This window comes from Hylobates moloch, unplaced genomic scaffold (genome assembly GCF_009828535.3).
Source record: "Hylobates moloch isolate HMO894 unplaced genomic scaffold, HMol_V3 SCAFFOLD_1, whole genome shotgun sequence".
NCBI classification, from domain to species: Eukaryota; Metazoa; Chordata; class Mammalia; order Primates; family Hylobatidae; genus Hylobates; species Hylobates moloch.
Genome location: NW_026652276.1, coordinates 155,005,412 through 155,019,214, shown reverse-complemented (window position 1 = coordinate 155,019,214; position 13,803 = coordinate 155,005,412). Strand labels below are relative to the sequence as shown.

The 13,803-nt window shown below is 34.9% G+C and overlaps 1 protein-coding gene across 13 annotated transcripts in view; it reads right to left on the bottom strand.

Moving 5' to 3' along the window:
• Positions 1-13,803, bottom strand: part of DGKB (diacylglycerol kinase beta) — a 755,291-nt gene that overhangs the window by 102,173 nt on the left and 639,315 nt on the right. The window lies entirely within an intron of this gene.

Genomic DNA, 13,803 nt, shown 5'->3' with positions numbered 1-13,803 from the left:
TATTAACTATACTGCTGTATGTTATTAATGACACTGCAATACATACTTTATATTAGATCTTCAGAATATATTCATCCTGCATAACTAAAGCTTTGTACCCTTTTTAAAACATAATCTCCTCATTTCCCCAACTGCTAGTTACTGGCAATGATCTTTCTATTTTCTATTTCTAGAAGTCTGCTGTTGTTGCTGTTTTTTAAGATTACACATATAAGTGAGATCATGCAGTATTTGTCTTTCTGTGTCTAGCTTATTAACTTAGCATAATGTCCTCTAGGTACATGCGTATGGTCACAAATGACAAAATTTCCTTCTTTTTAAGGCTGAAGAATATTCCACTGTGTGTGTAAATGTGTGTTAATGTGTGCATGTAGCACATTTCTTTATCTATCCATGAACACACAAACACTAAGGTTGGTTTCATATTTTGGCTATTCTGAATAATGCGGCAATGAACATGAGAGTACAGATATTTCTTCAACACATTGATCTCATTTTTTTATATATACCCAGCATTTAGATTGCCGGATCATATGGTAGTTCTGTTTTTAATTTTGTGAGAAACTTCCATACATTTTTCCATAATGGCTGTGCCAATTTACATTCCCAGGAGCAGGGTACAAGTGTTCCCCTTTCTCCATATCTTCTTCAACATTTATCTTTAGTCTTTTTGATCATAGCCATTCTAAGAGGTGTGAGGTGATATTGTGATTTTGATTTGCATTTTCCTGATAATAAGTGATGTTAAGCATTTCTTCGCATATCTTTTGGCCATTTGTATGTCTCCTTTTGCAAAATGTCTATTCAGGTCTTTGCAAATTTTTTAATCTGGTTATTTGTTTTCTTGCTACTTAGTTGTTAGGTTCCTGATACATTTTTACTATTAACTCTTCATCAGACATAAAATTTACAAATATTTTCTTCCATTTTGTAGGTTGTCTCTTTATGCCTTTGATTATTTCTTTTGCTGTGCAGAGATTTTTAGTTTGATGCAATATCACTTGTCTATTTTTGTTTTTGTCGCCCGTACTTTTGGGATTATAGCCAAAAAACAAATCGTTGTGTAGACTAATGTCGAGTAGCTTTTCGTGATGTTTTCTTCTAGCGGTTTCTAGTTAAAGGTTTTATGTTTAAAATTTTAATCCATTTTAGGTTGTTTTTTTTATATGTTGTGAAATAGGAGTTCGATTCTATTCTTCAGGATGTGGATATCCAGGTTTCCCAACACCATTTGTTGAGGAGACTGTGATTTCCTGATTATGTGTTCTTGGCACCTTTGTCAAAGATCAATTGACCATAAATGAATGGATTTATTTCTGGGCTATTTTGTTTCATTGGTTGACATGTCTGTTTTTATGCCATTACTATACTGTTTTGATTACTATACCTTTGTGGTATATTTTGAAATTGAGTCGTGTGATGCATCAATGCCTCAATCTTCTGCTTGTACAAGATTGCTTTGGCTATTTGGGGTCTTTTGTTGTTCCATATAAGTTTTAGGATTGTGTTTTCTATTTCTGTTGAAAAATGCCATTGGAATTTTGGTAGGAATTACACTGAATCTGTAGATAGCTTTGTATGTAGTATGGACATTTTAACAATATTAATTCTTACAATTCAAGAACATGGATATTTTTCCATTTATTCATGTCTTCTTGAATTTCTTTCATCACTGCTTTGCAGTTTTCAGTGTATAAATATTTTATCACTTTTGACTTTGTTCCTATTTTATTTTTTGATGCTATTTTAAATGGAATTGTTTTTTAAAATTCTTTTTCTGATAGTTCCTTTTCAGTTTATAGAAATGCAACTAATTTTTGTGTGTTCATTATGTATACTGCAATACTATTCAATTCATTTTTAATTCTAACAGTTTTGGGAATAGTCTGGAGTTTTCTGTATATAAGATCATGTCATCTGCAAAGATACCATTTTACTTCTTTCTTTTCAATGTGAATGACTTTTATTTTGTTCTTAGCTAATTGTTCTGATTAGGAGTTCCTGTATGTACCATATTGAAAACAAGTGGTAAGAGAGAGCAGTCTTGACTCAATCCTGATTTTAGGAGAAAAGCTTTCAACTTTTCACTGTTGAGTGTGTTGGCTTTGGGTCTCTCTTATGTGGCATTTATCATGTTAATGAATGTACATTCCTTCTATACCTAATTTGGTGAGCATCTTTATTACAAAACTATGTTAATTCTTTTTCACATGTTTTTTCAGCATCTATTTAGGGGATCACATGGTTTTTCTACATCATTCTGGAAATGTGGTATATCACATTTATTGATTTGTGTATGATGAAGCATCCTTACATCCTTGGAATAAATCCCACTTAATCATAGTGTATGACCCTTTTAATGTGCTGTTGAATTTGGTTTGCTAGTATATTGTGGAGTTTTTGCATCTATGTTCATCAGGAATATGGGCCTCTAATTTTCTTTTCTTGTAGTGTTTTTATCTGGCTTTGTTGTCAGTGTAATCCTGGCCTTGCAAAATTAGTCTGGAGGTATTCCTTCTTCTTCTTCTTCCGTTTTTTGAAGAGTTTAGGAAGCATTGGCATTCTTTTTAAATGTTTAGTAGAATTCACCAGTGAAGCCATCAGTTCCTAGACTTTTCTTTGTTGGGAGGTTTTCATTACTGATTCAATCTCCTTACTCATTATTGGTCTGTTCAAATTTTCTATTACTTTATAATTTAGTTTTGGTAGAGTGTGTGTTCCTAGAAATTTAACAGTTTTTTCAAGGTTATCTAATTTGTCAACATATAATTGTTCATTATAGCCTCTTATGATCCTTTGAATTTCTGTGGTAACAGTTGTACTGTCTTCGCTTTCATTTCTGGTTTTAATTGGATCTTCTCTTTTTTATCCTAGTCTAATTAAAGGTTTGTAATTTTTTTTATCTTTCCAAAACACCAACTCATAATTTCATCACTTTTTAAAATCATTTTCTCATGTTTATTTCATTTATTTTTGCTCTGACATTTATTATTTCCTTCCTTCTGCTAATTTTGGGTTTAATTTGCTCCTCATTTTTTAGCTTCTTGAAGTAGAACATCAGGTTGTTTATTCAAAATCTTTTTCCTTTCTTTTCTTTTTCTATTTTATTTTGTTGAGACACAGTCTTGTTACGTTACCCAGGCTGGAGTGCAGTGGTGCAATCATGGGTCACTACAGCCTCAACCTCCTGCATTCAATGGATCCTCCTGCCTCAGCCTCCCAAGTAGCTGGGACTACAGGTGTGGGCTACCACACTTGGCTATTTTTTTTTTTTTTTTTTGGTAGAAATGGGGTTTCACCGTGTTGCCTAGGCTGGTCTTGAATTCCTGGGCTCAAGCAATCTGCCTGCCTTAGCCTCCCCAAGTGCTGGGATTACAGACATGAGCCACCACGCCTGGTTTCTTTTCTTAATGTAAGCATTTATTATTAAATTTCCATATTAGAACTGCTTTTGCTGTATCACATGGGTTTCAGTAGGATTTGTTTCTATTTTTATTTGTCTCAGTATATTCTTTAGCTTACATTTTAATTTTGGCTTTTATCTAATGGTTGTTCAGGAGTATGTTGTTTAGTTTCCTCATATTTTTAATTTTCCAATTTTCTTCCTGTTATTGATTTCTAGTTTCATACCATTTTGGTCAGAAAACATATTTAATATTATGTCAGTCTTCTTAAATGTGTTAAAACGTGTGAACTAACATATATATCCTGGAGAATATTCTGTGTGCCCTTGAACAGAATTTACATTCTGCTGTGTTGGATGGAATGTTCTGTATATGTTTCTTACGCTCATTTGGTCAGTAGTGTTGTAGAAGCCCACTGTTTCCTTATTGATTTTCTGTCTGTGTGAAGATAATGGGATATTGAAATCCCCTACTGTTACTGCATTGTGGTTTATTTCTCCTTTCAGTTCAGTAAATATTTGCTTTATATATTTAGGTGTGCCAATATTTGGTGCGTATATGCATACAATTTTTATATCTTCTTGATGAATTGACTCCTTTATCATAATGTAATAACCTTCTTTGTCTCTTGTGATAGGTTTTGACTTAAAATCTATTTCATCTTATGTAAGCAGAGCCACTCTGCTCTTTTTTATTATTATTCACAGGAAATATCTCTTGATTTCTGTAAACTTTCAATCTATGTGTGTCCTTGAAGCTACAGTGAGTCTCTTTTAGGAGGTGTGTAGCTGGATACTGTATTTTTATCCATTCAGCCCCTCTGGGTCTTTTGACTGGAGACTTTAATCTACTCAAATTTAATGTAATTGTTACTAGGACAGGACTTCCCACTGTTATTTTGTTGTTTTCTGACTGCTTTGCATTTCTTTCTTTCTTTTTTTCCTCTGACTCTATTACTTCTGAATTGATGGCTTTTTGTGGTGCTATACTGTGATTCATTTCTCTTTTGTGTATCTACTACAGATTTTGTTTTGTGGTTATCTGGGGATGATTTAAAACATCTTATAATTATAAAAGTCTTTTTTAAAGCTGATAACTTTGACTATAGATAATAATTCTACACTTTTACTTCTCCCACATTTTATGTTATTGACGTCACTATTTACATTTTTTATATTATGTATCCATTCACAAATTACTGTAGCTATGGGTTTTTAAAGTTTTGTTTGTCTATTAACTTTTAGACCAGATTAAAAATAATTTATATACTATCACTACAGTATTAGAGTATGCTGAATTTGATGATATTTTTACCTTTATAGGGAGTTTTACTTTTTACTTTCATATGCTTTTGTGTTAATTAGCCTTCTTTTGTTTCAACTTAAGAACTCTAGCTTTTCTTTTAAGTTAGGTCTGATGGTGATCAATTTCCTAGCTTTCGTTTGTCTGGGAAAGTATTTTTCCTTTATTACTGAAGAACAGCCTTGTTAGGTATTATACTTCTGGTTAGTCTGCTTTCTTTTATCTTTTGTTTTTATCTCACTTGATATGTCACATCTCCTTTCCTGGCCTGCAAGATTTCTGTTGAAAAATCCACTGAATGTCTTACAGAGATTCCCTTCATGTAACAATTCACTCTTCTCTTGTTACTTTCACAATTAATTCTTTGACTTTTGAAAACTTGATTATAATGTATCTCCATGAAGATCTTTATGTTTAATCTATTTGGATTATTTGGGCTTCATGGATTGGGATGTTCATTTTCCTCTCCAGGTTGAGAAGTTTTCTGTCATCATTTCTTTAAATAAGCTTTTTGCCCTTTCTCTTGCTCTAATCATTCTGAATCTTGTATAATGCATATTTGGCTTTCTTGATAGTGTCCCAGAAGTCCTGTAGGCTTCTTTTAGGCTTTTTTATTCTTCTTACCCAGATCAAGTCTGCTGTTGAAATTTCACCCAGATCAAGTCTGCTGTTGAACCCTTGTGGCTCATTGAGCTACTTTAAGATGAATATTTAAAATTCTTTTGTCAGGCAGCTTGTAGTTACCAATTTCCTTAGGGTTGGTTACTGGTGCTTTACTTTGATACTATCATGTTTTCCTGGTTATTCATGATTTTATGGCTTTGCTTGATGTCTGCTTATTTAAAGACATGGCAGCTCTTTGAGTCCTCATAGACTACTCAGGAAGGGAAAACTCTTCACAAGTCAATCTATCCAGAGATTCTGGATGAGATCCAGGGGCAGGCTTGATGTCAGAATACTCCGACAGTCTGGCTTGGTGCCTGGGTCAGTGGGTAAGCATTGCTGGCACCTGGGTCCACAGGGCTCAACCAGGCGCCAGGCTCCACAGAAACGGGCCTTGTCCCAAGGCCTGAAGCCTTGGACTGTGGGGGCAGGTATGCCTCTGGAATGGGCTTAGAACTTAGGTCCATGGGGTTTAACTGGAGCTTGGGTACACAGGAGCAAGTCTGGGGCCAGAGTCCACTGGGATGGGCATGGTTCTGGGGTTGACAGAAAGTGGAGTACTCGTTTCACTCTTTTTTTCCATGTGGAGGATATCTCTCTCCACGTTGTGCTATACGGGCTTGGACAAACTGGTGTTGTGTGTAAGGTGAAAATGTTCTTTCTGCCATCTTTAATGTATGTTTGTTTTCTTCTTTCTGTGTTCCACTCAGGTGCTATAATCTGTCATCCAGATTCCTTAGCTCTTGTGAAGATATCTTTGCATGCAAATGATTGCTTAAATTCATGTGTATATATATATATATATATATATATATTTTTTTTTTTTTTTTTTTTTTTAGAGGTGGAGTCTTGCTGTGTCACCCAGGCTGGAGTGCAGTGGTGCAATCTTGGCTCACTACAACCTTTGCCTCCCGGGTTCAAGCGATTCTCCTGTCTCAGCCTCCCAAGTAGCTGGGACTACAAGCATGCACCACCATGCTCCACTGATTTTTGTATTTTTAGTAGAGATAGGGTTTCACCATATTGGCCAGGCTAGTCTCGAACTCCTGACCTCATGGTCTGCCTGCCTCAGCCTCCCTAAATGCTGGGATTACAGGCGTGAGCCACCACACTCGGCCACTTAAATTGATTTGTATGTGAGGGCAAGAGTGCTGCCAACTCCTATTCTGCCGTCTTGCTGTCACTTGAGGAGTCCCCTGATTTTCCTATACGTGATCTCCTCTACATCTCCAGCTGTCTGGCCCAGGCTATTAGCACCAGATTGTCTAACAATTCATTAAGGGCCCTATTGCCTAATCTTAATAATTGATTATTAACATCTGAAATAACTACAGCTTCCTATCCCTCTATCCTTATTGCTATTATGTCTGAAATCTCTCTGGCATCAAGTTTATCTTACCCTCAGTGGGATTAGATTTTTGAATACTGCGATATAAATGCAATTTTAAAATACGTTCAATTAAATATTTTTATACTTGAAGTTGAAAACTAAAATGACCTCTTTACTTTTTATTATCCTCTCAGAAATATGCATCTCCTCTGTGTTAGACTTCTGTCAGACTGCATCCACGGGGCTTCTCTTGTATGTGTCCATTTGTTTCCCAAATATATAGTATGTGCCTTTGGTTTAGGTACTAATACTTGCCAGTATCAGTTATGACTAGGTTAATAAGATCATATTAAAATGAATGATAGTTTATGCTCAGAAAACAAGGTATGCCTAGGTTATAAAGGTTATGTGTTATTTATAACTGTCCAATGCAACTGATAAACATTTCCCTGACATTAAGCTGTTTAGACTCAATATTATGTGGGTCTCACTTTCGTTGATACAAACTTGTGAAGACAAAGAGAAAGAAGGAGTGAGAGGTACAAAAGAAGAAGTAGGAGGGGACTATATTCTATAGATGAAAATTTGCGATCTAGAGGAACAAGTAGCTTTTCTGAGGCCATAGAACCAAGAGAAAGGACCAAGATTTGAGTTGAAAGCATTGTACCTGCCTTATACTCTCTTGCTACATCCAGAAGAGATTTCAGATTATTTTTATCATGCTTTCTTCACATCCTCAATCCAACCTCAATGAAAGTATTCAGCCATTTGTTGAGGGTGCAGGAAGATATACACAGCTAGTGAATTATTGGACAAAATGAATCTATTTCTCTGATCTTGATATCACATGATAGAACATAGAATTTATCCTCATTAATGAGGAAGGGTGCTATTTAAAATGGACCACAGAATATAGAATCAGATGATTGCATGTGAGTTTCACCTCAGATATACACTAGATAAAATGTTAGTTACATCACCCAACAACCCTGAATCTTACTCAGTTTGACCATATGCATGTTAATTAGCATTGATCTATTTTAAACTGTTGTAATATATATTGGAAAGTACTTCTGTATCTATTTTATCAACCCTACATATCCATACGTAGAGTACTTTATATATTTCAATTATTATTTTTAGCTACTTCTAGATACCTAAAAACCTATTTTTCTGTGCAAAATTGTGTCTCTTTGTTTGTTTTCCTCCATAGCAAATGCAGCAGTGTGTGATCAAGTATATTCTGAAAGTAAAATAAGAAATAAAAAATAGAACCCATCTGAGATTTTTCCTTCTTTACCCCATTTTCAGCCCTTCCATGATACCTCGTAAGGAATTTTCTTACCGTGAGTATTCACAAATTCGGATTCATTCCTTAGAGTTAACAATGTCCCTAGCACTGGGTAGTGTAAACAACTGGGTTTTTCTTTTAAACGTGGCAAGGCACCAGTAGAAGTTGGAGGAAGTCCCACATTCAATTCATTATAGTAACAACATGAAAAATTCACAAAATTTTAAAATAAATAATAAGTTATTAAAAAAAGACAAATGGGCACGACAATGTGAAGAAGTCTGAATATGGTGTCAGAACAAAGTAACTTGCTTAAAACTGTTCTCCATTGCCTGGGTAAGAATTATTTGTAATCAACCAGCTTGAAAACTCCTTTTGAAAGAAGATGTAAACTTGAAACAAAAATGAAAACATTCCCATTTAAGCCTTGGAAAAAATAAAATAATTTAATTAGAGGTGTTTTAGTGATTAAATATTTTAATATTAATCACCCTCCTATTGCTACTACACATAATGCAATCAGCAGAGCCAATATGTGTATACTCTTATGATGATAAAGATCAAGACATAGAATTCAATTAAAGACATTTCACTCTACTTGCAGCATCTCCCTTGGCCCCTAATTAAGTGGGAAGAAAGAAAAAACTAATAAGAATTCTTGAAATCTTTTCAGAGCACTGTGAAACACGAAGCACATCCAGAGATAACTGGTGACCCGTATGTTGTTGCAAAAGTAAGAATAAATAACAAGGTTAAAATAATGCCCTTGCTAAAGACTTTCACGTATAAAAAATAATATAATGTATACCTACTCCTAGCTCCTGAACTTAATGTTAATTCTCTCTATTGATTCATTCACCATAGTTTGTAAAAAAAAAAAAAAAAAAAGCCCTTCATCTTTATTACACTGTCTTCTCATCTCTTTTTTTTTTTTTTTCTCCTCTTCTCCTTGCAGCTAAGCTTTTAGCATGGTTATTTGTACTTTTTCTTCACTTTCTCACCTTCCATTTCCCTGTTCTGTAAACTGCAATCAGGCTTTGAGCATGTGCTCCAACCCCAACGAACCTGTCGCAGCAAAGATCACTGAGGTACTATTAAGTGTGAGACACAGTGCACATATTTCTGTCCCTATATTCTTGACCTTTCTGAAGCTCATGAAATAATTCTATGTGCCACAAACCCTCATTTCTAGCTTTTTAAGATAGTGTTCTCTTATGATTCTCCTCATTCTTTATTAATCATTCTGTCTAAATACTGGCAGAGTTTTGTCCATTTCATTAGACTTTCAAAGAACTAGCTTGTTTATTTGCTTATCTATGGAATCTTTGCTTTTTACTGAATCAGTTTTTACTTTTATCTCTCATATTATCTTCCTCTTCCACATTTTCTGCATTAACTGCCATTTTCCTAAATTTCTGAGTTGATCTCTTAGCTCATTTATTTTTATGCTTTCTTCTTTCCTGGGATTTCTTTCTTAGTACTTTCTTCTTTTCTAGTACTTGTATTACAGTCATATTGATTTCTTAGCTCATTAATTTTTAATCTTTTTTGTAGTACTTATATAATTTTCCCTTTAAATACCACTTGAAAGCCTCTCTTAATCTACAGTATTTTATTTTTATTTCCATTCTAAAATAAATATTTTATTTATTTATTTCATTTTGATAGTTTAGAATTTCCAAATGTATGAATACTTGAAGTGCTATTTTTTGTATTTTATAAAAAATATTTTAAGTGGGAAAATGAAATGATCTGTTTTACATGTTTTAAAAGATTACTCAGGTTGTTATGATAGTTAATGGAATATAGCCAGGGTGGATATTTTGAAAATAAATTGGAGGTTATTGCATAGTTTGAGAGAAGATGGTAGTTTTATTAGGATACTCAGTAAAGGCAGAAGAGATGTAGACAGATTCAAATATGCACTGAAGGTATAATGGACAAAATAAGTAGTAGCATCAAAAATAACATTAAAGAGACAAGTGAGGAAAGGGTGTGCAAGGGCCAGGGCCAAGAAGCTTCTCCTTGGTTTTTCTATATGTATCTCTTCTAATTAAATTATGAGAATAACTCAGCTGGGCGCAGTGGTTTACATCTGTAATCCTGGTACTTTGGGAGGTTGAGGTGGGAGAATCGCGGGAGATCAGAAGTTTGAGACCAGCATGGGCAACATAGTGAGATCTTACCTCTGAAAACAAACAAAATCGCCAGGAATGGTGGCATACTCCTGCAGTTCTAGCTATTGGGGTGGCTGAGTTGGGAGGATTAATTGAACACAGGAATTCAAGGTTACAGTGAGCTATGATCTTGCCAATGGACTCTAGCCTGGGTGACAGAGTTTTTATTCTGTCATTTATTAGGCAGAATTTATTCTGTCATTTATCAGAATAAAATAAAAAAATTATTCTGTTATTAGAATAAAATTTTATTCTAATTTTTAAAAAAAATTAGAATAACTCTTATTAGTTCTAGGCTTTCTGTTATCTGAACACTAAATGCATTTATGATTTCTACCCTCAACAAAACACAGACATTTTTATTAGCTTGGAAAACAGACTGTAAGTGGTGTCAATACAAAAGAATGGCATTCTTTATTGGGAAGAGTCTCTGAGTAGGATAACCAAATAAACCAACAGACTATGATGTGTGATAGAGTTTGGCTGTGTCCCCACTCAAATCTCATCTTGAATTGCAGTTCCCATAATCCCCATGTACGGTGGGAGGCACACGGTGGGAGGTAATTGAATCATAGAGGCTGTTACCTCCATGCTGTTCTTATGATAGTGAGTTCTCATGAGATCTGATGGCTTCATATGGGGCTTTTTCCCCTTTGCTTGGCAGTTCTCTTTCCTGCACCCCTGTGAAGAGGTGTCTTTCATCATGATTATAATTTTCCTGAGGCCTCCACAGCCATGTGGAACTGTGAGTCAATTAAACCTTTTATTTATTTTTTTTTTTTGAGATGGAGTTTGGCTCTTGTTGCCCAGGCTGGAGTGCAATGGCACGATTTCAGCTGACTGCAACCTCCGCCTCCTGGGTTCAAGCAATTCTCCTGTCTCAGCCTCCCGAGTAGCTGGGATTACAGGTGCCCACCACCACGCTCGGCTAATTTTTGTATTTTTTAATAGAAATGGGGTTTCACCATGATGGCTAGGCTGGTCCTGAACTCCTGACCTCAGGTAATCCACTTGCCTCGGCCTCCCAAAGTGCTGAGATTGCAGGCGTGAGCCACCGCATCTGGCCTAAACCCTTTTTCTTTATAAGTTACCCAGTCTCAGGTATTTCTTCATAGCAGTGTGAGAATGGACTAATAAAATGAGTAAAAGTTGACATATTTAACAGAAAAATTTCTTCTAACTGTGAAAGGGATTAATATAAGTTTTATTCAACATTCACATTTTCGTAGACCAGTAGGACTTTGTGATACCATGTATTCAAATATGGTTGAATTTAATTTTTAAAAGAATACCAGAATAAGAAGACTGTGTGTTAAGAATAGAGGTAATCATGCTTGGAGAAGGTATTCTGGATGAGAAGAAGAATATAGATTAGTTTTGTTTGTACATTATAACTTTTTAAAGTTAAGAGTCAGTAAATAGTCTGGGTTAAACACTTTTTAGATTTGTTGACTAGGAGAATAATTAAAGATATGTTTTCAAAGACTATAGATGAAATTTATAAACAGCTGAAATTACAGGGAAATGCAATAGGATATTCTCTGCCACTTTTGTCCTATAGCCTCCTTGCATAATCCAAGAACATTTAATCAGTTTAAATTTGCCTGAATGGAAGAGAACAAGAATTGCTAGAGGGTGAAAGGAATGGGAGGGAACAACCCCAGAGAAGGCAAATGCAGCTGCAGCTCTCCAATGGCAACAAGTGTTATGGAAATACACATAAGCACAATCAAGTCTATGTACAGCAGGAACTTGGTCTTTGGTGCAAAAAGGAACAGACTTTTCACAGTTGATTTAATTTGTCTATGTTATAAATGGAATAGTAATCATATAAAGGAATAAAAAGAATCCATAGCCCTAGGGTACGTGTGTGGCTTCAACTGTGCCTATCCCTCAAAAACATGTGATTCTTCCTAAGAAAATCTGCAGCTTTTGAATTATTATTGGGGGGCACTTTTTTTAAAACCAAGAAAATTTTGACCCTTAAAGCCTGATTTAAGTCCTGCTCTAATTTGTAATGTAGATTTTAGATGTCTTTGTCTATGAAATTTGTTCAATAGATTCAAAGCAACCATTCTATACAGTGTAACTTTCCTTGTTGAACATGGTTTAAAAAAAACCCTTGAACACTCATCTCTGTCTCTCCTAGTATAGAGAACAGATTCACAAATGGGCATTGACTGTCTCTGTCCTACCTAATGAATTTCTTCATAGAAAGGCAAAAGGTGAATACAACTCAAAGACGATAGCGCAATTATGTGTAGAAATTGTTATATAAAAGCCTATTTTATATATTTATGAGCAAAAATTATGTAAAAATGCAATACTGGCAAATTAACAAGGTCTATTAATTAACTCAATTAAACTTTATTTCATTCAAAAACATAAATTCTCACTATAAAATTTCTTCTATATATATATATATAGAGAGAGAGAGATGGTTTTGTTTTTTTTAAACGGATCTTGCTTGTTCAGGCTGGATCATGGCTGACTCGGCTCACTAATCTGCCTCCAGGTTCAATGATTCTCTGGGGATTACAGGCGTGAGCCACCACATCCGGCTAATTTTTGTATTTTTAGTAGAGACAGGTTTTGCCATGTTGGCCAGGAAGGTCTTGAACTCCTGACCTCAGGTGATCCACCCACCTCAGCCTCCCAAGGTGCTGAGATTACAGGCATGAGCCACCGCGCCCAGCCAAAGTCAATATATTTCAAATGTTCATTGTCATTGCATTTGCCTTGTAACTATAGATCACAGGTGGTGCCCAGTGGGTAGCTATGGGGTTCTCTTTTCTGGTTCATAATAGGAATGTCTGACATTGTCATTGAAACATTAAAATTATAGGAATGTTTTATTGTTTGCTGCCATTTCTCTTTTTACCTTTGATCCAATATTAAATGGTGTTCCTCAATTTCACAAGCATGTTATGTAAAATAAACACATTTCAAATTGTTGAGCACTTTTATCTTCTGGGTTTGAAATTATTCATGTCCTGACTTTGAAACTTTATTGCAGATTAAAAACAAATTAAAACACATATACATCCCTACATATGTGTACACACACACACACACACACACGTACACGCACACACACAGTTGAATTTGCTTAGGAAAGAAATCCATCAAAATAAATAATTCATGTTGGGATGGACTGAAATCTAGTCTTTTAGGAGGTGCCAACAGATGGTTTACATTTATAGAATGCACACTTGCTGACTTCCAAACAGAAATTAAAATTCATAAAGTATATCATTAGGACTCCTTATAAGCAGCATTATGTTTATGGTATGAATTTGGATTTTCCCAGGTGAACAGTTTTCCATCATAATTTTACTAAGAAAAAGTGAAACAAATTACTTTCCAGTTACTATTTTGTGTTAGCAAGTTTAAAATCAAACCCTGCTGCTGATGGTCCAGCAGCAAGCACATGCCAATAAACTCAGACCTCAGTAAGGCTGTTGTTCTCATGATGATCATCATTTTATAAGAAGTCTTGGGCATTTTTAATCCTTAAAACAATGGGCATTATTGCAACTAATAAAATAAGGCAGTTTCTTTAGCTTTCACTTCCTATTACATCAGTTAGGTTATATATCAGTATAATTAGGGGTGAGACCTCAGCTTATTAAAGTT